The 13,057-nt window shown below is 36.0% G+C and overlaps 1 protein-coding gene across 4 annotated transcripts in view; it reads right to left on the minus strand.

The window, feature by feature from the left end:
* The window catches only part of LOC124163358, a 106,034-nt gene that overhangs the window by 41,503 nt on the left and 51,474 nt on the right, over positions 1–13,057 (minus strand). For 3 of the 4 annotated variants that reach the window (XM_046540218.1, XM_046540216.1, XM_046540215.1), the window contains 2 exons: positions 12,093–12,218; positions 6,433–6,503 (listed from right to left, as the gene is read on the minus strand). The gene's annotated coding sequence lies outside the window, so the exon portion shown is untranslated. The remainder of the gene's footprint in view (positions 1–6,432; positions 6,504–12,092; positions 12,219–13,057) is intronic. The other variant, XM_046540217.1, reaches the window with a different exon arrangement.

The following is a 13,057-nucleotide window of genomic DNA, read 5'->3' on the forward strand; positions in this document are numbered from 1 at the left end:
TTATCACAGTAGCAATCAGGCGCTAATTCACGCTGGGGTAAATAACCTAATAAAATATTAGCTCAATGAACTAAACAAAATAAATTCTACACATGAAAATGAAAGAGGCCAAACTATCGATCTATCCAGCAAAAATATGCTTTTGGAATGAATAATTTAAGTTGAAACGTTATCCTATTAATTCACCACAGTCTGAAATTCTAATTAAGCATGCTGCCACAATTTTCAACCACCATGAAGTTTAAATCAGGTATTTGCATCAATCTGCTGAAAATACCTTATTAATAAAATCTCTTAAAAATTTGTTCTACGAAGTTTCCATGAGCGAATTAAGCGAGATAGTTAAGTACAGTTTTTATTCCTTACCTTTTTTTGCAGATGTAATCATTAAATTCTTTCTTATTACCTCGCTAATAAGGAAGAAATACCAACGAAAATATTAGTACTCCCAGTCTCCTATTAAATTTTAATGAGATTTAGTCAAGGAAAGGAAGCCAGAAAGGTTTCCGAATAAGGAAAGATGGCTCGCTTTGAAGGAAACTTGAAGATGTAAATTTAAAATAGGATAAGTTAAGCAGAAATTATTACGCGAGGCAAAAAAGAATCAAGGACGTCATTTAATAAGCTCCAGGACTTTGGATGGGAAAGGTAAAAGAAAATGAAGGAACAGAAATCCACGCTTGGAATTTTTTCTACAAAAGCAACGTTTTTGTGGATAAAATCTCGACTAAATTAAAGTTAAAAATCTACTACCCACATGTTCTTTGGAGGGGGCGACCGACTGCTGAGATAATTTGCGCCATGAGGGAACAGAATGGTAGTCACGGAAGCGTAGAAAGAAACCCTGCGTCGGCATTAGCCTGCTCTTAACGAAAGGCACCGAGGGGACCACGGCTTGACGTCCCATCCGACGGACGGAGTGTTGCGCTTGAAATGTCCTCCACACAATATTCAAGCAGGGATCGGGCAGTCCCTGCAAAATCTCTGCCACCGCCGGGATTTGAACCCGAGCCCACGGGGTGGGAATCCAACACTAGCCGCCAAACCAACCCGGCCCTCATGTAATACCTTGCACGCAATTAATGCATATTAATTAATATGCATTAATTAATAATTCAATTAATGTTTCCCATCATTTTTTATTGCCTAAATCGAAAGGTTATCACTGCTGGTTGCGCGTTTCACGCTCTTAGATTTTCCAATGACGATAGTTGGAAAAATCATTCATTCCGCGTATTTCAAGAATGAAATTTAAGGCAGCGATTCTTCTGGTTTTCTTCCGCGTTTATCCATTTTACTGGACGTTACATTATCTCGGAAGAATCGTTGCCTTCCGTCATTATCTTCGCGGAAGCCTGGTTGCGCGTTTTACGCTCTTAGATTTTCCAATGACGATATCTATTTTTCGCGATCAAATGAAAAGAGAAAAATTTCAAGCGCGCGAAAACGCGACGGCTAAGTAGGAATGATGGGAAAACTCCGTGTGACGTATTTCTGGTTCCAGCTGTCGGCGCGTGAGGTGACCTTGGGGCGAGGCTTGAGCGCTGATACGACGCAGACTGCTAGCACGTAGCAAAGTACCCTGCTAGTAGATAGCGCTTGGCTTTAATTAGGATTATTAATACCTCATCAAACGAAGAAAACTTTCCGACCTTAGCCAGTTTTAATAGGTGATTATTAAGAGATATTTCCCTGACCTCTGTGCCTCATGCATGCATTGGTAATCTCAGACGATGTAAAACTCCTGACTACTCGTATAGCATCTAGGTCCCTATGACGTCACGTGCAGTGGCATCGCATGGGCGCCAATCTGGCTTTTTTCAAATGAGGTTAAAATTGACCATTAACATTCGTCTTAGCTGAGATTTCTAAAACCAAATAATTTGTATATTACGAATACACTAATATTGTGTAACGAATCGCAATCAATGCCTTCCGTTTTTTTTGATGAATGAAACTACCCTATTCGGCCACATTGTGGCCATAATTGTTGTGTTAACTGAGTAGTTTCTAATAAACCTAATCAGCACCCATGCTTTATTCACCGAGGGATGAAAATCTTATTTTTTTATTATAATATTAATCTGTTTTTAGAAAAAGCCTGTATTTAATCTTATTTTTGTATTCAAATCGATTACCTCTTTAATTGATGCAAGGGTTAAGGGGCATGATGCTCATGAAAAAAAAGTTCTGAAAAAAAAATTCATGAGACGGACGAGTTCTGGGATGCGCACTGAATTTCTTCCACGCAAACATACACGTTTGGAATGGGAAATAAATAAATAAACAACGGTTCCCATGGGTACGCGTTCAATAAGGCCACGTGCTCCAGAATAACGGACCTGGGCAGAAACGTGAAGCACTTCAGGGAGACTTAAATCCGAGGATAGGAAACGAAAAGTACGTCTGAACGATGTCACGCGATGCTCGCTTGCCATATTACCCACTTAACCATGGACCGAGGGATTATACCTATGGGATACAAATCCCAGCTTCGTCCAATGATATTACCTAACTAAGACCCCTTCCAACTTCTCCACGGGAATTTCTTGCTTCCCTCATTCGACCCGAGTACTCGCTGGATTTTTTTCTCCTATTTTATTCTCTTCAAGAACTCTAAATATAAGGCTCAAGGAGATATTTTCCGTAAACCTTGTATTCCTATAGTGGTATTTACGCTCTTACTTGAACCTGTAGTCCTTCCTCCGTTTGCCAATGCAGCAGATCCGTTCTGCAGTAGTTTATTTGAATAGCGTTAGCCGAGCAGTTTTCTTAACTTTGTACGTGATTCTTTTTAATTTTGTCTACAAGAAGAAACTAAGTTCATAGGTTTGTTTTTCTTTTCATTGTCAAAGTACTTAGCTACATACTAACACTTTTTCCGACTAGTTGCGGTGGTGTTTTATTTCGTTTTTCTATTCTATCCTCTTCCAGAACTCTAAAGATAGGCCTCAAAGGTATATTTTCCGTAAACCTTGAATTCCTACAGCGGTATTTACGCTCGCATTTTAATACTGCAGTCCTTCCCGTCTGCTAATGCAGCACATTCGTTCTGTAGTAATTTACTTGAACGGCGCCAGCTGAGAAGTTTTCTTGACATTTACGGTATTTTTTAAAAATTTAATCTGCAAGAAGAAACTAAGCTCATTGGTTTTCACTTCTTTCTCAAAGTACTCAGCTAAAGACTAAGGTTTTTTCCGACTAGTTACGGTCGTGTAGTAACCCAATAAAGTGGAAATTTTGAAAATTGCAATTCACCACTAAATATCGGAAATTATCTCAATCATTTGATTACCTTATATTAGAGAAATCATAAAATTCAAGTGAGGGCCCTAGAAGCCAAGGGGTACAAGTGCAACTTTTATAATTTCGGAGATAAGTGCAAAGAATATTTGGTAATGAGCACAATATTTTTGTAGCAAAAAGATACAAGCGTATCACCAATAAGTATATATATAAGCACTTATCTCCAAAATAATACAACTTTTACTCGTACCCCTTCGCTTCTTGGCTCAAGTAGTATTACTTCTATTTTATCGGAGGTTTGGTTCATTTGGTTGGATTTTTTTATCATCAAAAGCGGATAAAGTTTTTGTGTAGTTTCATTAGAAAACAAGCTAAATAAAAAAATCAGCTTGGTCGCACAGTGTTAGAATTATTATAGCCGAATTGCGTTTTGAATTATCGAAAGTATTTCGCCGAGAATTGCCAACTATACGGGGACCACCCACGGTTTTTTACGTGATGATACGGTACACCTCGTGGTTATCAGTAACAAACATCTCTTTTGGATAACTACTACCGCTACCGCTATACTACCACTCCCAATGACAATCTTAAATTTTGATAGGTCAAAACCTATTTATATATAACCTTTAACCTCACCTCAACCACACTAACCCATACTTACAGAAAAATTTCCGTTCGAATGAGTGACATTGAGTCACGACTGCCATTTACGCTCATTATTAGCATGTTTAATCCACAGAATACATCCTCACATAAGAGAAATGTTATTTTACGCAATGACATTGGCAAAATTATTACTTACAGAATTTATATAATTTGATACAATACTTGCAAAAAAATTTCCGTTCGAATGAGTGACACTGAGTCACCACTGCCTCTTATGCTTATCTACCGATTCGATCGATGGATGGATGGGCTCCTATCGCGGCGGCGCCTCTTCTCCTTTTTCCTTCCTCTCCAGCCCCTCCCCGGGTGATCGGGCGTATAAGCCACTGGCTTGGTTCCCGGCCCCGGTGTGTTGTATCCTTCGAAGGGTTCGCCCAGAACCCTCATACTCTCTCTGCCTCTTATGCTCATTATTTGCATGTGTTGTCCACAGAATACAGCCTCACATAAGAGAAATGCCATTTTAGGCTATGGAATTGGCCTCCTCGGAAAAGACCTGCAACCTTTTCTGGTATCTCTGCCAGTTCTTACGACTACAGTCGCGGAATCCTATGACGCAAGACTTTCTCCGTAGTAACCTTATTCGTCTAAATTAGAAAAATGACGTTATTGAAAAAAGACGACGTAATTGAAAAATGAAATTTTTGAAAAATCGGTTTTTTGATGCCCAAATGCCCCCAAAAAGTAGAGGCGTTAATAAAGACAATTGGCAACAGTGTCATAGGTAGGAAATTTAGCGTTTGAATTGTTTTTCCTGCGGTTTCAGACGATTTTAGAGTGGTTAGATTCTATGACCTTTTTCCGCATCTCATCTCGTTCACCGCAAACATTTGTGTGAGCGAGTGTGCCAGTCAGTGAGTGGTCGGAAAAGGGTTTTATAGCATATAGATTAACCTCACAGTCCAGCCTTACCTTTCATTGCGAGAGCAATTCTACGGTAATGCGACGGAAGTACTCGTTGACTAGATAGGAAAAGAACCCCCACGTGAAATGGAATGGAAATCAAAGACTAGATTAAAGCAGGCACCCTAGACTATGCCCTTTACGAGAAGATTACATCATTTTGACTTTCCGTTGATATCTCGTAAAAAAAAAAGTTTCCCGAAAAAATAGGTACGTATAACGTTCAGTATGACAAATCCTCTGTATTACTCGCTCTAATGGCTTCTCTTTAACTTCCTCTGATACCACGGGCGACAGCGCTCAACAATCACAGGGACTCTCCCTTAAAGGGATTATCTCAGCTGCTTTTAAACGTCCGGATCCGAAAGTTCCTTTCCCATACCCGAAAACAAATTGGCTCCCAGGACGCTCGAATTAATAAAGAAGTCGTTGCCATGGTAACGGAGTTTTCCACGCTCCTGAATCCACAAAGCACCAATCATCTCCCTTTGCCACGGGATAATAACCAACCGTCAATCAGGATTTTAAAAAATATTAAAATTAACAGATGGGAATCGCCCGAAGGCAGCCGGTTTTAATCAAGTCGATAGAAGGATGAATCAACAGAATTGCCTTCACCATACCCGATTCGCATTTCTACGTCATTTTCGTATTGCTCCCGAGTGACTGTATACCACTGCCACAATTTCGAGCTGGAATTTTCCGGAAAAGAATAAATCAAAGTACGCAGCAACAAAAAAAAACGCTAGGTTCTTTTATTTATTTTATAAATTGGTCCATGCTTTGACTATAAAAACATAGAAACGTCGATAAGCATTGCTGGAAGTGGACAGGACAATTCTCGAATGTGAATGACGATTACTTACATAGTTACACTGAAAAAAGCATACAAACAGCTTATCCCGAAGGTCTGACAAAGGTTTCCAGCTGTCAGTGTAAGGACGGGTTTTCAACTATTACCAATAAATAAATGAAATTCTAGGAAACTCAAGACATTTTTACTAGGTGGGTAATTTATAAGTGACATATCATCATAATTTTCACCAATCGCACTTTTATAATGACCTTTTTTGTATAGGAACTCAAAGTTTGCTAACTGTGGGAGTTTAACTCAATTTAATCTCCAGTTAGGGCCCCCACGCACTGGCAACTTTTACAGAGCAACTATTTAGTTGCTTTGAGGAAGTCCCTATGGAACACACGGCAGTTGCGGCAACTAAAAAGTTGCCCGTGCGCGGGGCCACAGTCAATTTCGTGTGTTTCATTTGAACATCCACAAAGCAACTAAATAGTTGCTTTGTAAAAGTTGCCAGTGCGCGGGGGCCCTTATAGTGACAAGAAAGAATTTTTTGACCCTATGTATATACATTAAAACTGATTTTTTTGTCCCTAGTTACCCAGAAAAGTCGAAAGCATCGTTAATTTCTTTGGTATATTTAAGAAAACTTCTACAGAAGTAAAATTCATCAATTTTAAAATGAAAAACGATTTTTCACTTTAAGTGGGCTGATTCCCTCTTCATGACAGTATAGCAATAGTGGTAGGTGTATCATTTAACATTTTGCGGATTATTTACAATTGTAGATGAAAAAATTGCTATTAATCGAGAGTTACCTGAAATGGCTCGCGAACACCTGATCCCGAAGCCACCGTTAGGAATACAACGATTTCTTGTTTATCAGCTTCTGTGGAAGAAATATAATGGGTATATATTATTTGTTTTCCTTTCTTTCATAAATAACCAAAATATTTCACCTCACTCTCTGTAAGTTAATAATTTTTCTATCATAGTAAACTACTGTATTTCCAGAACCGTTTTCTGCCTCATGATTCAACATAAAATATAATTTAAAATTAAATAATATCAGTTCATTGCATAAGTTCCCAAAAACTTTAAAAAATTATCAATTTAATCGAAAGTTTAGGTTATCAGGTAAATCCTAGATTGAATTCATTTTTGTAATTAAAATAAAGTAATCGATTTTATGATGCCACTTCCGTCGTGATATTTTGTAAATATTTTTAAAAAGATAGTGGATTCATTCATGAAATTTAGCATAATTGACTAATTATACTATTGTAAGTAAGATTATTACAATTCGTAAGGATTCCAATTCACTTACGACGGGTCTACGCGGGTTTCATAACAATAGTTTACATCATTTTACCTGAAGAAGATACTTCAGGTAAAAAAATAACTATGTTAATACTTTTACTTACATCATGGTAGCAAAAGTAAATTATGTCCTCAGTTAAGATGTTATGAAACCCGTATCGTGCCCATTAAACATAAATTGTGAACTTTAAGAAGCGAATTACGCTGATTTCTCAAGTATGACCTGCGCAGTAGGTAAATATGGATTTTTTGGAAACTTTTTGGAGTTATTTGAATACCAAATCGGTGAAATGATGATATTCCTTGCGATTTTTATGGTTCATAGAATATTAATTTCAGCAGCCAAAGTTAAACGGGTGTCCTCCGCGTAATTTATGGGGCGCTTTACCATTGAAATGTTTTAAATACGCGAAAAATATCCAATGGTTGACCCTTAAAGTAAGGAATTAGTAAAGGGCGGGTGACGTCACTACTTCATTTCCAACATACCTCGAGCATCTCAACGGTAACGTGATATTGTAGCACTTTACCATAGAATATAGAGAACATAGAGAATATTTTTCACTGTAAAATTAATTTTAAATATTTGACCAGCTTTCGTACCAATTGTACCTCTAATCTTTCCACACAAAAAGCGTGAGAAATGGAACATACATTTCAGACACTTCAAGATTCCATGTTTATGTAAGTAATTGCTATATCGTCACCGAAAACACAATGAATTCATTGCTTTGCAAAAAAACTCATCCCATTGGATACAACGTAAGGAGAAATGGACCATCGGCGTACTAAAATGGAAAAGGATGGAAATATTACATCAGTGATGCATGGCAGATTTCATATCGAATTTCTATCGAAATAATACATTGTCCCAGCTATTCAACCTGTACACTGTTTTTTTTTTTCAATTTTTCTAGCGAAAAGCAATGCATCACACATCAGATACTAATTAACGGTGGACGAGAGAATATGTGACGATAATCATTACGCATGGGAAGACAGTATGACACAATATGCGGCTGAATCTGGGTCAGCAGGGGGATATATTGCTTTCTCGTTCGCGATAACTCAAGGGAATAAGCAATCGGTCATCGATCAAAATGCAGATCGGTCGTTAAATTGGCGATCGATATTCGATTCCGTCATTGACTCTATTAATAACAGATTATACCGATACTCCTGAGCACACTAGCTAGGTCATACATCATCCAGGGATTGTCATACAGCCACTATAATACTCGTGTTGGGTAAAGAAATTTTTTTAATTTAATTATGAATCGCTTTCATCAAGTTACGCCTTAAACAATCAATTTAATATTTATGTTATCTTCTGGTTTTCTGGGAGTTACTCGTAATTTTTTATCAACTGCCATTTCTTTAGCTAACTATTTGGTGTTCGTTACAACCATCGTTAAGGCTGCGGAATTTTCTGCTCCTCTTCTCCTTTTAATTTTTGGAACTCACTACCCCCTTTCATAAAATGCTCCTCCACCCCGGAATCTTTAAAGAGAAAATTGTATGAATATTTAAAACCACTGTTTTTTGGAGTAGTAAGAATCTTTGTCTACGTTTCTGAATCATTAACATTTGAAAATTAATATATGTTAACCATATAGTAAAAAACAATTTAAATTTAAGGTGGGGGAATAAGTAAATCAAGCCGTTTTATCATTAGTAGAAAATAAAAATAAAAATTCTGAAGTCCTGTTGATCATTTTAATAGCGTTCTTGTACCTTGCATTCTGCTCTAAGGCTCTATCGGTTCAAATTTTACATTGCAGTGCAAATAATCTTGGAGATCCAAAAACAAAATTATTTAATAATAATGCAAGACATTTATGAAACTTTCCATTGAATAGTATTTGATGCCCTTTCCTTCGTCGGTGACTCCATAAAGTGACCTAGAATAGGAAGTCAAGAATTTTCTTCTTACGACAAAATGAAAGATTATGAAAACTATATAATGCAATGTTTTTGTCTCATAACAGGAAATTGAATAGCACGCCATTGTTTGAAACGGTCAAAACTTTAAACCTTTGGACAGCAATTTTTTATTAAAAGGCCTTATCGGGTAGATATTCATTTTTCAAGACCAAATATGAGAGCGATCAATCGCCCTAATATGAGAGTTTAACATATGATAAATGCATATTATCGATAAATTTATACTTAAGGGATGAGGAAAGCGATTTGTTCTAATATAAATAAAGAAATGTTAATATCGCGACGAATTAGTTTATGGACAAATAAAATACCAAGAATTATTCTTCGATCCTAAAGAGTACGGAGAAAAAATACCCACTTTATTTTCCACAGAACCGTCACCAAGGAGACGCCGCTTCCTTAGACACAACGTGGTTTGTTTGCGAGACTGACAAAGAAGAAGAGATTTTTCCGCACCGTTTCTCGTTGGCCCGGGAGATGTGCCGACGTCGTAAAAAGATCTAAAGGGAGAAATGAGATGACATAGCCGTAGGAAACGCTTTCTGACCAGATCGCTTTATGCATGGGACCGGAATGAATGTGACTGCGGTGGTGACGTTACGTGAAAAATATTTCTTCAGCCTGTAGGTGGCACTCTTTTCACGAAGCCTTTCAGTCCGAAAATAAGGAAATGGAAGGAAGAACACCCTTGCAAGAAAAGATATCGGTCCGAACACAAATAAATGTGACTAAACGAGTAGCTCCAAAAGGTATCCACAGATTGTTTTCGAAAGAAAAGCGTTCATCGTAAAAGTTATGTCGTATCCATTTTAAAGATATTCTTTCCGTTCAGATTGATTCTGGGGTTATTTTTGAATGAGATCTTCCATAGTATTTTTGTCGATCAAACGGTTTAAAAAATAAAGATACCCTGACACCTATTCGTATCTGAAACCAGCGAAAAATATATTTCCCTTATAATAAGAACCTGAAATATCAAAAGGGTCTAGCTTTTTTGTTGTGTTATGTTAATGTTTATTCTTAGTCAATAATGTTAGATACTGATCAACAATCCTTGCTCTCAACAATCAAATCAAATATCCAACTGGAATACATAAATGCAAATGGCAGAAAGCAGTTATTCGTGTTTTTGACCCTGTTCCACCAATTTTAAAAATCTGAAAAAAAAATTAGGATTATACTTTCAGATAGGGGTAACAACATATATTTTTTCGGCGTGTCTATTGTGTCCTAAAATTTTAAATTTAATCTTGAAAATTTCAAACTTATGTAAAAGTTTAGTTATCGGTTCAAAACTTTTGAAAAAATCAGAATGATAGACCATAATATTGTACACAATTTAAAATCAAGAAGACGATTTTATAAAAATAACAACTGAAGATATGTTTAAAAAACTGAGAATCGTGTTTCAATTTTTTCTGGGGTTATTTTCCATTGTTGAGGTCTGAAACTTTGGGAAAAAACATAATTTTGGATGCACTTTAAGTGTATATTTTTTATTTCTCAAAATATCGGGGGGCACATTTCACCATCTTAACCTGCTAGACCCTTTAGACTATGAGAATTGAGAGTACATTATAAGGTTTCAATTCATGAATATTTAGGTGAAAATGGAACTTAATTCTCAGGAAGGCGATGTTGATTTCAATATACATAAATTCAATTTTATTTATTGATCGCTAATTTTGCCAAGCCTAAATTTGTTTTAAACGTCTAAAATAGCACTTGGAGCACAAACTCATTGAAGAATCGGAGGCTTAGCTGAAAATACACATTAAAATTGACATGGTGTTTCTATTTCTATTTCTGTTTCACTTTACTCATTTTATCCTTAAAAGAATTCAATACATTTATTTTAAAACTCTTATCCCTTAGAAATTATTTTTTCTTCACTTATTGTACGTATGTAGTTTATCATTGGTACGTTTTAGTTATGGCAATTCATACAGGTCGCCTAGTTCTTATTTATGCGAAGTATTTGCATAAAATGATAAATGTCAATAAGTTTTAGAACGATCAAATAATTGTTCTCATTAGATTCTCTTCAGGCTGATATTTCCCCTCTCATAGTTTTTTAAAGTAATCTTTCGGCTTAAGGAGAAAACGCAATTGAGACAAAACCGTTTATAGACAGAGAAAGACAGAACATGTACACTTACACTCATCAATCTTTTTTTCATCTCAAATCCCTGATGATTTTCCAACTCGAAACCATGGTCGGCAGTACAAATTATGTGGAATTAAGAAGTCATAACTTTTCATTCATTACGAAAAGCAAATTCCACCGAGTTATTCCGAAAAAATACGTACACCATTAAAAAAAAAACTCATCCTTTATTCGCCCTTGATCCTCAATTCCATCGACTGCCCGACATCCTTTGCCCTTTTAATCCCACCTCTCGAACATTTTGGATCGGCCTTCCTTTGTTCCTCCCACGCGAACTCCTCTACGTGTTTCCGAGATGTGTTTTGACTGCGCCGGTTGCCATGACGACCGAGCCCCCAAGGCAAACTTTTGGATCTGTATTCGGCTCATACATAGACTCGTCTCATTCAGGAAAGGTGTTATTTTTTCCTGTCATTCTATTCCCCGTCTAGATCTACCTCAAAATCGGTTTTGGCGCTATAGCGTTTCTCCTTAAGGCGAAGGAATACTGAACCCCATTCAAAGGAATGAGTGAGGGAAAAATGGAAGCATGAAAATAATCTAATGATAAAGATCATTTGATTGCTCTAAAATTTTTCTAATGGAACATGTACCATTTTATGCAACTAAAATCTACAGTATTGACACGTAAATGATATGAATGAATTAATATAACTAAAATGTTACTAAATACGTGCAATAAGTAAAGATAAAAATATTTATACGGCACGAGACTTTTAAAAGACATTTATCGAAATTTCCATGAAAAAATACGGAATAGATAAGGTAAATTAGTAAAACAAATTAATGATGAAATAACGCAATTGAAGATTACGTTACATAAAATATTTCAATAAATTATGTTGAAATAAATAAATAGAAGAGGATGACCCAGATTTGAGTGCTAATGTTACACCTGTAGTTATCATGAATTAATTCCAATAATTTTTACCACTCTACGTTATTACCATAAGTTTTATCACAATTAAACTTCCCAAGCAAAAATACCGTCTTAGATGAAATATTTAACCCTAGAAATTTAGAAAAGAGATGGAAAAGTATACTTACAAATCACAGGTGGAAAATATTCAGGAAATACGATGGTAGTCAACGATAAATATTCTGTAATGTGGACGATCTTCTTTTATTTCAATGTCGTAAGTCAATTGGTCCAAGCGCTAGTGGATCTGAAACCTGCGAAAAAATTCGTTTCCCTCACTTAACTCAGTTATCAAAACTGATTGTGTTTCAAATTAATACGTAGTAATTGTTTGCTCACAATGAAGAATTTAAATACTATTTTTTACCAAAATTTATCAAGTATTTGGAGTATCATAGACTTGGATGAAAGGAAACATTAAAATTGACATGGTGAAACTCCGAGGCTACTGGTTATTACGGAATGATCGACCCGTTAGAAGTGATGGTGTTGCTGCAAATGTTGATGATAGTTTAATCAGCAAAATTGCTCGCACTATCATATGGAATAACCCTAGAGCAGCAATCTTTGTTAATTGTTATCCCACACAAAAATGGTGATCATTTATTTGTTGTAATGTATAGCCCACCGAAAATCAATTACGTGATGATTTTTGAAGCATTAGTTGGTAAGTTCCCATCTCTGGATGAAAATATAATTATTTGTGGTGATTTTAACATTTAAACTATCAAATAAACGTTCAAGAGTGGCTGCCTTAGGAAACTGTTATTTGGTTATAATCTTTTATCTCTTCTTTGGTTACAAACTCTTCTTTGGTTCTCAAAATTCTAAAAATAGAGCAAAGAATAAAATGGCGAATGGGAGTATTCATGGGTAAATTATTAAAATTTGAAACTCTATCATATCTTTTTTAACCATTTCTAGATAACCTAGATGATAAATACAAGAAATAAAAATAAAATCACTATACCATGCCATAAAACTGCAATGTTCCACAACTCTTTCCATGAGAAATCCATTTGTGGATGGAGTTCGAATCCACAAAATTTGAAAAAATATCATGGTAGTTGAACGCTTTTAAAGATACCTATTT

Source organism: Ischnura elegans, chromosome 8 (genome assembly GCF_921293095.1).
Source record: "Ischnura elegans chromosome 8, ioIscEleg1.1, whole genome shotgun sequence".
Taxonomy (NCBI): Eukaryota; Metazoa; Arthropoda; class Insecta; order Odonata; family Coenagrionidae; genus Ischnura; species Ischnura elegans.